Genomic DNA, 14760 nt, shown 5'->3' with positions numbered 1-14760 from the left:
GTACACCATACAAATGATATCAAGAGCTTGGTAATTAAAATATTCTTTTCTACATGTACTTCCATTTATTAACAATGCTAACACCCACCACCCCCCCACAATTCTAAAGCATTAGGAAGATTCTGATACCAGCTAGTAATTGTTATATAACATACCACCTAAATGCAAAAGCTTAAATCAGTAAATGTCTATTTAGTTCATGATTTGAAAGGTTAACAATTTCACCTGGCCTCATATGGGTGGTTCTTGCAGTCATTGCTGATCTTACTAATACTGTTGGCTAAGATGGCCTGAGCTGGAATGGCTCATCCCCCTTCTACATGGTCTCTTAACTTTCAATTGGTTTATGCAAGCTCCTTCAAGGAGGATGAGCAGGATTCTGAGAGCAGAAGCATGTAAGCCTTCTTGTGTCCAAGGCTCAGAATTGGCACAATGCCACATCTGCTAGATTTTACAGGCAAAATCAAGTGACAATGATCATCTAAATTCCAGAGGTGGAATATAATTATACTGCATATGGATACACAAGAGCATACAAAATCATGACCATTTTTGCAATCTATAGTGCTATATTTGGTTTCTACTCCTCTTTAATAATTTGTACAAAAATTAAATATCTGAGCATTTACTTCATATAATGACATAATATTTGGAAGTATAACTTCAAGAAAACTTTACCTAAGTATCCCAGCCAATAGTGATATGTTTTAACTCAATTTCTATAAATTCAATCATGATACTCTGCTGTATTTTATTTATTTGGTAGTTCTTACCAGAAAATGAGTTTTAGAAGACTAGGAATCAGCCTATTTTACTTTCTTTTAATGTGTGATCATCGCTTTCCACAGTGCCTACTGTGTACATATTTAATTGGCATTATTTATTGATTAAATTGCCAAATAAAGGAATTAATTCTCTATTAAATTAAAAAACACCAAGAAAGGGGCTGTCCCAACTATCTAATATCTCCCATAATCGCTAGGTATTTGCACATAGTAGGTCTTCTACAACTAAATACATTTTTATAAAAGTGAATAAAAGAAATAAGAATTTTTATCATTTTCTTTATCCTGCAAAAATTTATAATATGTTCATACTATGTATTCAAGAATAAAAGTAGGGGCTGGGGTTGTAGCTCAGTGGTAGAGCACTTGCCTAGCGTAAGGCACTGGATTCCATCCTCAGCACTACATAAAAATAAATAAAATAAATGTATTGTGTCCATATACAAATATAAATTTTTAAAGAAAAAGAAAAATAAAAGTAGTCACTCTAGGGATACTAAAATTATTTCTCATTTAACAGCAATTACCAAGTTTTCATATAACTAACCCTCTGGAAACAGTGTATAGAACTGTCTATAAGCATTGAACTCACAACATTGTATAATAGAAAAAAAATGATAAATACACCTGTATTATAGCTAAAGACTGCATTTATAAGTTTTCTATAAACTCTATTTGTAGTTATTAGATTGCATATATCATTTTTCCAAAATAGAATTTATATCTACAAAGTAGAGATAGATTAGGGATTTTACAATAGCACTTCCACCTTAAAACCAGTTAGTTGTAAACAGCACTGCAACTCTGAGTCTAAATTCAATACCATGATTTAATCAGCCATTGTACCATGGAAAAAAATTATTATATTGAAATCGTATTTTTATCGTTATAAAATATGACTGAACGAGAAATATGTACACTTGATAACTTTTTTTATTACCACTGTTTTTCAAATCTGTGTCAATGACACTTGTAAATGTGGTTTTGAAATTTAAAGACTACCAGATTAAGACATACACTGAAATATAAATATTTCACTTTCATAGGTAATGAACAAAGAAATCATTATTCAGAGACATTATAGAATAATTTAAGAAACATACCACTTAATTTGGAGGACTAACTTTCTACAAAGTCAGATGAATCAATTTCCAAGTAAAAGCAGCTTAGGGAAATAATAACCCTTCAATCTGATATTACCTAAAACAAGGTATTTCCTTATCAGTAATGAAAGACAAATGAGAACTGACCAATATTAAGTATAACAAATTGTGAATTATGATACAAAAAGGAATGTTTGCACTTAATATGCTTTGATTTTCCAAATGTTTCTAACTGCCCTTTTGGGCTATCTCCTGTTTTTTATCAGTTTTTATGCATTTACTTTCTAACTCATAAATATCAATTAAAATTCTTAAAAGATAGGTACAAATGCAGTTCATATATATTATGGTTTGGATGTGAGATGTTCCCCAAAAGTTCACAATGTGAGACAATGCAAGAAGATTCAGAGGAGAAATGACTGGGTTGTGAGAGTCTTAACCCAATCAGTAATTTAATCCCCTGATAGGGGTTAACTGAGTGGTAACTGAAGTGGTAGGGTGGGGCTGGAGGAGGTGGGACTTGAGGTGTGGCTATGGGGTGCACATTTTGTATCTCAGGAGTAGAATCTCTCTGCTTCCTGACATCATGTGAGCTGTTTCCCTCTGCTACACTCTTCCACCATGATGCCTTACCTGGAGCCCCAAGGAATGGAGCTGGCCTTCTATAGACTAAAACCTCTAAAACTGTGAGCCCTCAAATAAACTCTTCCTCCTCTACAGTTGTGCTGGTTGGGTCATTTATCACAGTAACAAAAAAGTCGACTAAAATAATATACATGTTCAGTGACTACAAAAAGCAAAGAGTTAAATAGACAATAGCAGCCAACAAAGTTAACTTTCATGCAAACATGTAACTAAGAGACTCTCAATATGAGCAAGAAATCTCACCTTAAGAGAACAAAAACATTTCCTCCTCTATAGTGAAGCTTAAAGTGTCTAAGACTAGAAAACCTTACATCACAAAAGCTTTGTCAAAGTACTTTTCCATTCTTTCTAATAGATCTCCATTTTTTCAAACAATGAAATAGTTTAGTGACTTCAGTGATACCAGTCTTGGATATCAGGAATGGGGTCCTTGTTCCCCAGGAAATGCCAAGGCAAATGTAGAAAGCAAGTTTTATTTCAGAAAGTGATATCAATGGACTTCGTTCAAGAGAAGGGGCTCCAGAGTTGGGTGTCAACAGTAGGAGATGTCTTGCTCTTTTACAGACCCTAGAATCCCCCCTTTTAATTGTTGCCTTCTCTTTCTTCTCCATGTAAATGCCTAAGAGCAGGGATGTGGGCTTAATTGTTAGCAACCCAGAGTGACCAGAAGCAGGACTGCAGAGGTTAACAACCCATTGTCCTGTTTGAGAACCAGTCATCATCCTCTCTCAACCCCCATCACTCCTTACCTACACTGACAGCCTGACCTTCTCCCCTGCCTCAAGTTATTGAGGAATGTGACATAGCCTGTCTACTCAGGCCAGGCAAGGATTCAGGCAGATTGCTTTTTGGCAAAGCAAGCATGTGGGGGGTCAGAACACTGGGCCCATTTTATAGAATTGTTCTCTTAACCTCATGTTCTCACTGTTGTCATCTATCTGTTTCCCTACACCAGGACATAATAGATTTCATAAATTTTCCAAGACATGTTATTCTGTGTTACTGAGATAGGTCTTATTAATTTCCAATTTTATATGCATGCTAATCATATTTTAATGGTAGCTTCTCTCCATGGTCTCCCAAACAAGAGCCACAGGATAGAACGAAGCAGTATGCAAATCAGTCTTTCCAGAATGGAGGCTTTAGGGTAGTCAGACTTCTAAAATGGCAGCTCAGAACACAAAAGTCATATGTCCTGAGAGAGAGAAAGAATGCCAGTTGGAATCATCTTTTATGAAATAGCCTTGGAAGTCCTACTGTATCGCTTCTTCCTTATACTATTTAGAGAAACAAGTCACTAAAACTCAACAAGGGAATGGCAATTAGACTCCACGTTTTGTGAAAACAGTGTGAAACTATAATCATATCCTTTTGCCACAAATTATTTGCATTCATTCCTTCCACATGCAAAGTATACTTTCCAATTCCCTAGGCAATCCCACTCTTATAAAAAACTTATCTATTACGGCATCAGGGATAGGCTGAAAGTTCAGGATTTCATAGAGGTGTGGTTGAGACTCCTCTGCCATTTATTAAGTATAGCAAAGTATAACTCATGAAGTATAGTTATTCTCAACCTAAAAACATGGTGAACCAAAGAGACAAGTTATGTGGCTTTCATGTACAACATACAATGGGGAAAAGGCACAAGATAATTGCTATATATTCTACCATGAAAAACAGGATGGGGAGAAGAAGGATAAACAGAGTCACTAGTTCATCACAGTCCTGAAATCTAGCCAGTAACATGCTGTTAGTTCCTTGATTCAGATCTGCTGTGTAGGAGTACAGCACAGCATCCCCAAAGGTCTCATCTATAACCTCTGAGCTCACGCTGCTACCCCAAGCCAGACTTTTCCATTAAAATCACTAGAGTTTGCAGCTAAGTAGTATTCTCAGCTTCGTTCCAGTCAGTCATACTTCTCAAGTTCAAAGGGCTCCTCTCATTTCACACTGTCTATCCTTGTAGATCAAGGTGTTTGTGAATACACTTCTCTCAGAAATTTATGGGTCTCCTACAAATTATACTGAAGTTCACATTATTATACAAAAGCTACACCTACAAAATTCATCAAGATAAACCCTTTCTCTACCTTTGTTTTCCTCTAAGGTTGCTAGAGGAAAACACCATTTATATTCTTTTTTTTTTTTTGATGTTATTATTTTTTTTTATTCTAAACAAATGGGATACATGTTGTTTCTCTATTTGTACATGGAGTCAAGGCATACCATTTGTGTAATCATAAATTTACATAGGAGAATGTTGTTTGATTCATTATTTTTTTCCTTTCCCTCCCACCCCTCCCACCCCTCCCACCCCTCCCACCACTCTTTTCCTCTATACAGTCCTTCCTTCTTCCATTCTTACCACCCTCCTTAACCCTAACCCTAAACCTAACCCTAACCCTAACACTAACCCCAACCACCCCCATTATATGTCCTCAAATGCTTATCAGCGAGATCATTTGTCCTTTGGTTTTTTGAGATTGGCTTATCTCAGCACGATATTCTCCAATTTCATCCATTTGCCTGCAAATGCCATAATATTATCATTATTTATGGCTGAGTAATATTCCATTGTATATATATGCCACAGTTTCTTTATCCATTCATCAATTGAAGGAAATCTAGGTTGGTACCACAATCTGGCTATGGTGAATTGAGCAGCTATGAACATTGATGTGGCTGTATCTCTGTAGTAGGCTGATTTTAAGTCCTTTGGGTATAGGCCAAGGAGTGGGATAGCTGGGTCAAATGGTGGTTCCATTCCAAGTTTTCTAAGGAATCTCCACACTGCTTTCCAGAGTGGCTGCACTAATTTGCAACCCCACCAGCAATGTATGAGTGTACCTTTTTACCCACATCCTCTCCAACACCTGTTGTTGCTTGTGTTCTTGATAATCACCATTCTAATTGGGGTGAGATGGAATCTTAGGGTAGTTTTGATTTGCATTTCTCTTATTACTAGAGATGTTGAACATTTTTTCATATATCTGTTGATTGCTTGTACATCATCTTCTGTGAAGTGTCTGTTCATATCCTTAGCCCATTTGTTGATTGGATTATTTGTGTTCTTGGTGTAGAGTTTTTTGAGTTCTTTATAGATTCTGGAAATTAGTGCTCTGTCTGAAGTATGAGTGGCAAAGATATTCTCCCACTCTGTAGGCTCTCTCTTCGCATTACTGATAGTTTCCTTTGCTGAGAGAAAGCTTTTTAGTTTGAATCTATCCCAGTTATTGAGTCTTCCTTTTATTTCTTGTGCTATGGGAGTCCTGTTGAGGAACTCTGGTCCTAAGTCAACAAGTTGAAGATTTGGACCTACTTTTTCTTCTATAAGATGCAGGGTCTCTGGTCTGATTCCGAAGTCCTTGATCCATTTTGAGTTGATTTTTGTGCAGGGTGAGAGATAGGGTTTAATTTCATTCTGTTGCATATGGTTTTCCAGTTTTCCCAGCACCATTGGTTGAAGAGGCTATCTTTTCTCCATTGCATATTTTTGGACCCTTTGTCTAGTATGAGAAAATTGTATTTATTTGGATTTGTGTCCATGTCCTCTATTCTGTACCATTGACCTACCTCTCTATTTTGATACCAATACCATGCCATTTTTGTTACTATTGCTTTGTAATAGAGATGAAGATCTGGTATTGCGATACCCCCTGCTTTGCTCTTTCTACTGAGGATTGCTTTAGTTATTCTGGGTTTTTTATTCTTCCAAATGAATTTCACAATTGCTTGCTCTATTTCTGTAAAGTACATCATTGGGATTTTAATTGGAATTGCATTGAATCTGTATAGCACTTTTGGTAGTGTGGCCATTTTGACAATATTAATTCTGCCTATCCAAGAACATGGGAGATCTTTCCATCTTCTAAGATTTTCTTTAATTTCTTTCTTTAGTGTTCTGTAGTTCTCATCGTAGAAGTCTTTCACCTCTTTTGTGAGATTGATTCCCAAGTATTTTATTTTTTTCGATGCTATTGTGAATGGGGTAGTTTTCCTAATTTCTCTTTCTGAAGATTCATCACTTATATATAAAAATGCATTGGATTTACGAGCATTGATCTTGTAACCTACTACTTCACTGAATTCACTTATGAGTTCTAAAAGTTTTCTGGTGGAATTTCCAGGTTCCTCTAAATATATAATCATGTCATCAGCGAACAGGAATAGTTTGAGTTCTTCTTTTACAATTTGTATCCCTTTAATTTCTTTGGTCTGTCTAATTGCTCTGGCTAAAGTTTCAAGGACAATGTTGAACAGAAGTGGTGAAAGAGGGCATCCCTGCCGTGTTCCAGTTTTTAGAAGGAATGCTTTCAGTTTTTCACCATTTAGAATGATATTGGCCATGGGCTTAGCGTAGATGGCCTTTACAATGTTAAGGAATGTTCCCACTATCCCAATATTTTCTAGTGCTTTGAGCATGAAGGGATGCTGTATTTTATCAAATGCTTTTTCTGCATCTATTGAAATAATCATGTGATTCTTAATTTTAAGTCTGTTGACATGGTGAATGACATTTATTGATTTCCGGATGTTGAACCAACCTTGTATCCCTGGGATAAAACCCACTTGATCGTGGTGCACTATCTTTTTAATATATTTTTGTATGTGATTTGCTAAAATTTTGTTGAGAATTCTTGCGTCGATGTTCATTAAGGATACTGGTCTGAAATTTTCTTTCCTTGATGTGTCTCTGTCTGGTTTAGGTATCAGGGTGATACTGGCTTCATAGAACGAGTTTGGGAGGGTTCCTTCCTCTTCTATTTCATGGAATACTTTGAGGAGTATTGGAATGAGCTCTTCTTTAAAGGTTTTGTATAACTCGGCTGAGAACCCATCTGGTCCTGGACTTTTCTTTGTTGGTAGGCTTTTGATGACCTCTTCTATTTCATTGCTTGAAATTGATTTATTTAAGTTGTGTATATCCTCCTTGTTCAGTTTAGGTAATTCATATGTCTCTAGAAACTTGTTGATGTCTTCGAGGTACTCTGTTTTGTTGGAGTATAGATTTTCAAAATAGCTTCCAATTATGTTTTTTCTTTCACTCGTGTCTGTTGTGATATTTCCTTGTTCATTCTGAATTTTAGTAATTTTTCTCTCTCTTTCTCTTTGTTAGTGTGGCTAAGGGTTTATCAATTTTGTTTATTTTTTCAAAGAACCAACTATTTATTTTGTTAATTTTTCCAATTGTTTCTTTTGTTTCATTGATTTCAGCTCTGATTTTAACTATTTCCTGTCTTCTACTACTTTTGGTGTTGGTCTGCTCTTCTTTTTCTAGGGCTTTGAGCTGTAGTGTTAAGTCATTTATTTGTTGATTTCTACTTCTTTTGTTGAATGTGCCCCATGAAATAAATGTTCCTCTAAGTTCTGCTTTCATAGTGTCACAGAGATTTTGATATGATGTGTCTTTGTTCTTGTTTACTTCTAAGAATTTGTTCATTTCCCTCCTGATGTCTTCTGTTACCCATTCATCATATAATAGCACATTATTTAATCTCCAGGTATTGGAGAAGTTTCTGGTTTTTATTCTGTCATTTATTTCTAATTTCAATCCAGTATGATCTGAAGAATACAAAGTAGTATCTCTATCTTCTTGTATTTGCTAACAGTAGCTTTGTGGCATAAAATATGGTCTATTTTAGAGGATCCATGTGCTGCTGAGAAGAAAGTGTATTCATTCTTTGTTGGATGGTATATTCTATATATGTCTGTTAAGTCTAAATTGTTGATTGTGTTATTGAGATCTATGGTTTCTTTATTCAATTTTTGTTTGGAAGATCTATCCAGTGGTGAGAGAGGTGTGTTAAAATCGCCTAGTATTATTGTGTTGTGGTCTATTTGATTTCTGGAATTGAGAAGGATTTGTTTGACGTACATGGATGAGCCAATGTTCGGGGCATAGATATTTATGATTGTTATGTCTTGCTGATTTATGCTTCCCTTAAGCAGTATGTAATGTCCTTCTTTATCCCTTCTGACTAGTTCTGGCTTGAAGTCCACATTATCTGAAATGAGGATGGATACTCCAGCTTTTTTGCTGTGTCCATGTGCATGGTAAGTTTTTTCCCATCCTTTCACCTTTAGTCTATGGGTATCTGTTTCTATGAGATGAGTCTCTTGCAGGCAGCATATTGTTGGATCTTTCTTTTTAATCCATTCTGCCAGTCTATGTCTTTTGATTGATGAGTTCAGGCCATTAACATTCAGGGTTATTATTGTGATATGATTTGTATTCCCAGTCATTTGACTCATTTTTGTTTTTTGACATGATTTGGTTTCTCCTTTATTTGGCTATTCCTTTAGGCTAGTTCCTCCCGTTGCTGATTTGCACTGTTGTTTTTCATCTCTTCCTCATGGAATATTTTGCTGAGAATGTTCTGTAATGCTGGCTTTCTTTTTGTAAATTCCTTTAGCTTTTGTTTATCATGGAAGGATCTTATTTCATTGTCAAATCTGAAAGTAAGTTTTGCTGGGTATAAGATTCTTGGTTGGCATCCGTTTTCTTTCAGGGCTTGGTTAATGTTGTTCCAGGCCCTTCTAGCTTTTAGGGTCTGTATTGAAAAATCTGCTGATATTCTTATTGGTTTCCCCCGAATGTAATTTGATTCTTTCCTCTCGCGGCCTTTAAAATTCTGTCTTTATTTTGTATGTTAGGTATTTTCATAATAATGGGCCTTGGTGTGGGTCTGTTGTAAATTTGTATATTTGGAGTCCTATAAGCCTTTTGTACTTGGTTTTCAATTTCATTCTTCAGATTTGGGAAATTTTCTGATATTATTTCATTGAATAGATTGTTCATTCCTTTGGTTTGTTTCTCTACGCCTTCCTCAATCCCAATAATTCTTAAATTTGGCCTTTTCATGATATCCCACAATTCTTGTAGATTCTGTTCATGATTTCTTACCATCTTCTCTGTTTGGCCAACTTTGTTTTCAAGATTAAATATTTTGTCTTCAATATCTGAGGTTCTGTCTTCCAGGTGTTCTATCCTATTGGTTATGCTTTCTATGGAGTTTTTAACTTGGTTTAGTGTTTTCTTCATTTCAAGGATTTGTTTTTTTTTTTTTTTTTTTTTTTTCAGTATCTCTCTTTATTGAAATGATCTCTTGCTTCCCATATTTGGTCTTTTAACTGTTGATTGGTGCGATCATTTAATGCCTGCATTTGCTCTTTCATCTCTTCCTTCAATGCCTGCATTTGCTCTTTCATCTCCTCATTTGCTTCCTCAATTGTTTTAATTATGTACATTCTGAACTCCCTTTCTGACATTTCTTCTGCTGTTCTGTCATTGGGTTTTATTGATATGGTATCTAGGTTTGTTTGGGACATTTTCTTCCCTTGTTTTCTCATATTGGTCAGATGTCAGTGGGACTCTTGAGATATTACAGATTTCCTCTATTGGCTTATAGTGTCCCTGTAGATTTCCAGTATATCACCCCCCAGCCTTCAGTAGCCTAAAGTCTTGGAGGAACTTGATAATGCAATACTTCTGAAGAAAGCTGCCCCTAGCCCGCTACTGGTTCCAGGGCTTGGAGCTGGCTCTGTGTGGAAAGGCTCTCACTGGGCGGTCTGCTCCAAGAAGCTGGCCATGAAAGGAGCCTGCCACTGGAGGGAGCAGGGCTGCTTGGGGAAGTCCCTGAAGCTGCCTGCGTGTTGGAGCTCGCTGCTCACTCTGGGACTTGGAGCCTGTTCTGTGCAGAAAGGCTCTCGCTGGGGGGCCTGCTCCGAGAAGTTGGCCATGTGGGAGGAGTCCACCGCCAGAGGGAGAAGGGCCACCTGGGGAAGACTCTAGCTGCCCTGCCCTGCTCTGAGAAGCCGCCCCTCTCCAGGCCTGCCAACTGGACCAAGCTTCACTGTGTGGGGGAGACTCACCCCGTGGCTCTATTTTAGTCCAAGTCTCTCAATGCCTCCCCTTCTTGAATCCTGGGTTCTGGAGGAATAGGAGATACAGTCACCCTCTAGTCCGCCATCTTGAATCGCCCCGTGGAAAGAGCCAGTGGCCGGAGGGAGCAGGGCCACCTGGAGAAGTCTCTGGCTGCCCTGCCCTGGTCCCAGAGGCTGCCTGCAGGCCGGAGCTCTCCGCTGGCTCCGGGAATTGTGGCTGACTCTGTGTAGAAAGGCTCTCACTGGGCGTTCTGCTCCGAGAAGCTAGCCTTGAAAGGCGCCTGCCGCCGGAGGGATCAGGGCTGCTTGGGGAAGTCCCTGGTTACCCTGTCCTAGTCCCTGAAGCTGCCTGCGGGCCGGAGCTCGCCGCTGGCTCTGGGACTTGGAGCTGGTTCTGTGCAGAAAAACTCTCACTGGGGGGGCCTGCTCCGAGAAGCTGGTCATGTGAGAGGAGCCCACCACCGGATCGAGCAGGGCTACCTGGGGAAGACTCTAGCTGCCATGCTCTGCTCTGAGAAGCCGCCCCTATCCGGGCCTGCCACCCGGACCGAGCTTCACCCTTTGGGGGAGACTCACCCCGTGGCTCTATTTTAGTCCGAGTCTCTCAATGCCTCCCCTTCTTGAATCCTGGGTTCTGGAGTGACAGGAGATGCAGTCACCCTCTAGTCCGCCATCTTGGATTGCCCACTTATATTCTTGAAAGCACACTAATTAGCAGATATAATCTGCAATGAATCCTCTTTAAGATCCTTGGGGATATTTAAGGTACCATCCCAACCAATTCCTAGCAAAGGGTTATACAATAACACCGTGACGTGATCTTCAGTCCCTATTTTCCTGATAATGCCCTGGATTTGATCTTAATCCAAAAGCCTTTTCCTAATATTAGCATCATTTTCCCTCTGAAGAGACTAAAAATATATAATAAGTTTTATTTTTGATTCCAGCACGTCTGGGATCCTTTCTATATAAAAGTTATTTCTGTTGCTTAACACTCTCTTCTTGCATTTTACTATAGGTAGATAGAAGCCAGGTACATTCTCCTTGAAATTCTCCTTAAATTTCTAGTTCTATTTTCCATACTACCACAGGTGATGTTTAACATTCTGCACCAAATAATAAATATTCCTATTCTTCCAACATCACCCTCAAGTTTCTTTCAACCTTTACTGTGAGCCACCTTACCCACCTCCAGAGCCATAAGATTACCTAACACTAAGGCCCTTAGACTATAACAGTCTTCTCAAGGTCCTTCCAGCTTCACCCTATCACTCAGTCCCAAATTCAGGTTCTCATTTCCAAGTACCACAGCATGTGCCAACATCTACTAGTAGTTAACAAAGCCCTCAAAACTTAGTGGCATAAAATAACATTTACAGACAGCCATTCATTTCCAAAGATTCTACATCTGCTGATTCAGGCAACTGTAGATAAAAATATAAAGGAAAAAAAACAAAAAACTGGGTCTGTATTGAACACATACAGACTTATTTTTCTTGTCTTCATTCCCTGCATAATACAGTATAATGAATCTTTACACAGCATTTACATTGTATTAGTCATTTGTCTTAGATTTTTCATCACTGTGACCAAAACATCCAAGACTTAGAGGAGTAAAACTTTATTTGGGCTCACAATTTCAGAGGTCTCAGTCCATAGATGGGTGATTCTACTGCTTTGGGCCCAAAGTGAGACAGAACATCATGTAGAAGGGTCCAGAAGAGGGAAGGGGCCACAGGAAAGATGCATCCTTCCAGAGCATGCCCCTACTGACCCACACTCTCCAACCATGTCCTGCCTGCCTATGGTTGCCACCCAGTTAATTCATTCAAACAAAGATGGACTGGTTAGGTTATAGCTCTCAATATCTTTTCATTTTACCCCTGAATATTCCTGTATTTACAGGAACTTTTGAAGGACCCCTCATAGCCAAACCATAACAGCATTATAAGTATTCTGGGATGATTTAAATTATATGAGAGGATGTGCCTAGGTTATATGCAAATACTATGTCATTTATATGAGGGAATTGAGCATACATAGATTTGGTATCTGCAGGGACACCTAAATCATAGATATTAAGGCATGACTTGTACCTTGTTCATAAATCTGAAGTCCAGGCAAAAGGTTGCTACAAGAAATCAAAACCTAAATAAAGATTATATAACATATTTATGGATTTTACGATTCAGCCTTATTAAAATGTCGGTGTTTCCCCAACATGATGTAGAGTTTCAACACAATATCTATCAAAAGTCAACTGATTTTCTTTTGTAGAAATTGACAAGCTGAAGCCCAAAATGTATAGGGAAGAGCAAATTAACTTAGATAACTCAAAACAATTTTGAAAAAGAGTGGGTAGTAATACTATATGATTTCAAAACATACAGCAGTACTGTAACATGTTATTATCAAGATAGAGTGACATGGACATAAAAAGACATATACAGATTAATGAGACATAAAAAAGAGTTCAAACACATATATCCACTGTCAGTTGATTTCTGACAAAAGTAAAATGTTAATTTAACGGAGGCAAAAGAGTCTTTCCAACAAATGGTGCTGGATCAATTGAATTCTATATACAATAGCAAAAAAAAAAAAAAAAACTTTAAATTTATCACTTTATATACACATAAAAATTAACTGGAGATGAATCACAGTCCTAAATATAAGAACTAAAAATAAAAAACTTCTAGAAGGAAATATAGAAAATTTTTGTGACCCCAATCAGTAATTTCATTGAAGACAAATTACATTTTATTAAAACTTAAAAAACTTTTGCACTTCGAAGGATACCTTTAATAAAGTTAAAAGTCACTACAAACTGGGAAAAATATATTTTTGCTGGAATACTTGTTTTGAAAGGGAAAACTTATTTCTACATAATTGACATGTTAGGAACAATTTGAGCATAATGCAGAATTCACACTGGCTGATGGGTAATTTTGTCCACAAGACACACAACACACAAAACTCCAACTACTAAAACTAAAATATATACAGGTACAAAATGAACACAAATGCATACTTTAAACACCTACCAGTTACCTCCATTTACAAAGTGTATCAACTTGTAATGTCATGTTTTGCTGTTATATTTATTGGTTTTTACATGTAATAACTATGTAATTGTATATTACACATTATTTTATAGATACTATATATTACATTGTGATACGTATTGTGTGAAATACACAGTCATTCAACATCCCAGCATCTAAGTGTACTAAATCAAAAACATCAAGTGGCACAGTAAAGGAAAAGTTTTAAATATTAAAAGTTTGAAAGAAATGAGAGAATATATAATATCTCTTGAGCAACAGGTTCATACAGGAATACATACTACCGGCAATACTGCAAAAATAAAAAAAAAATACCTTAGGCTAAAACAATTTCAAGGGTTTTTATGTAATTAACAAGGCAGCCTACAGAAATATTAAAAATGGAAAAACAGCTGAACTCACGGGTTGAAGACTAACTAGTGAAAAATAAGTAACAACCTTTCCCCACAAAGGAAAAGCATTATCTATATATAATACAAAGACATTAAGTATAAATTACTAAATCCTGTGAAGTGGTTCCTTAAAGTTTTTAGTGGCTAGTTTTGTGATTTCAAATATTACAATGTTGTAGCAATGGAAAAACAATCTAGGATGACAATTATTTTTTGGCAGCATTTGGAAGGTATTATTATACTGTCTTTTTGCTTCCATTATTGCTATTAAAAATCCATCTGACATTATAGCTGCCTTTTCTAAAAAGGAAGTTTTGTTTTTTTTCTCCTCAGCTGCTTTCATGATCTTCATTTGATTTTGAGTCTTTATTATTATGCTGGGCTTAACATATATATTTCTTGTTTCCTATTCTACTTGGAAATTACCAGCCTTCTTGAATCTGTTTATTAGTATGATTGATCAATTCTGGAAAATAGCCCATTATCTCTTCAAATCATGCTGCTATCTCTCCCATACTGTTGGTAGCTCAATTAAGTATATTTGAAGTATCTTCTCTGTCTTCCTTATTGTTACCTTGTTCTCTCATGCTTGCTTCTTTTTCTCTTCTGAATTATGGACATTTTTATGTATATTTAATTTCATGAATGCTCTCTTCACCTGCATCTAATACGCTGCTAGACAATGTATTAAATTTTCAGTAATTAGCAGAAATGGAAATCTGGGACCAAAAAAAAGCAATATTAACATTTGATTTACAATTATAAAAACAATTCATTAACATACTTGTTATGGTTCCTGCCAGTCTTTTTGACTTTCTCCAAAAGCAGATTATGAGCCAAGGATTCAAGTAAATACCCTTTAGTGCATGATCTCAAAACAAAA

Source organism: Sciurus carolinensis, chromosome 4 (genome assembly GCF_902686445.1).
Source record: "Sciurus carolinensis chromosome 4, mSciCar1.2, whole genome shotgun sequence".
In the NCBI taxonomy this organism is placed as follows: domain Eukaryota; kingdom Metazoa; phylum Chordata; class Mammalia; order Rodentia; family Sciuridae; genus Sciurus; species Sciurus carolinensis.
Note: the sequence above shows the minus strand (reverse complement) of the source record.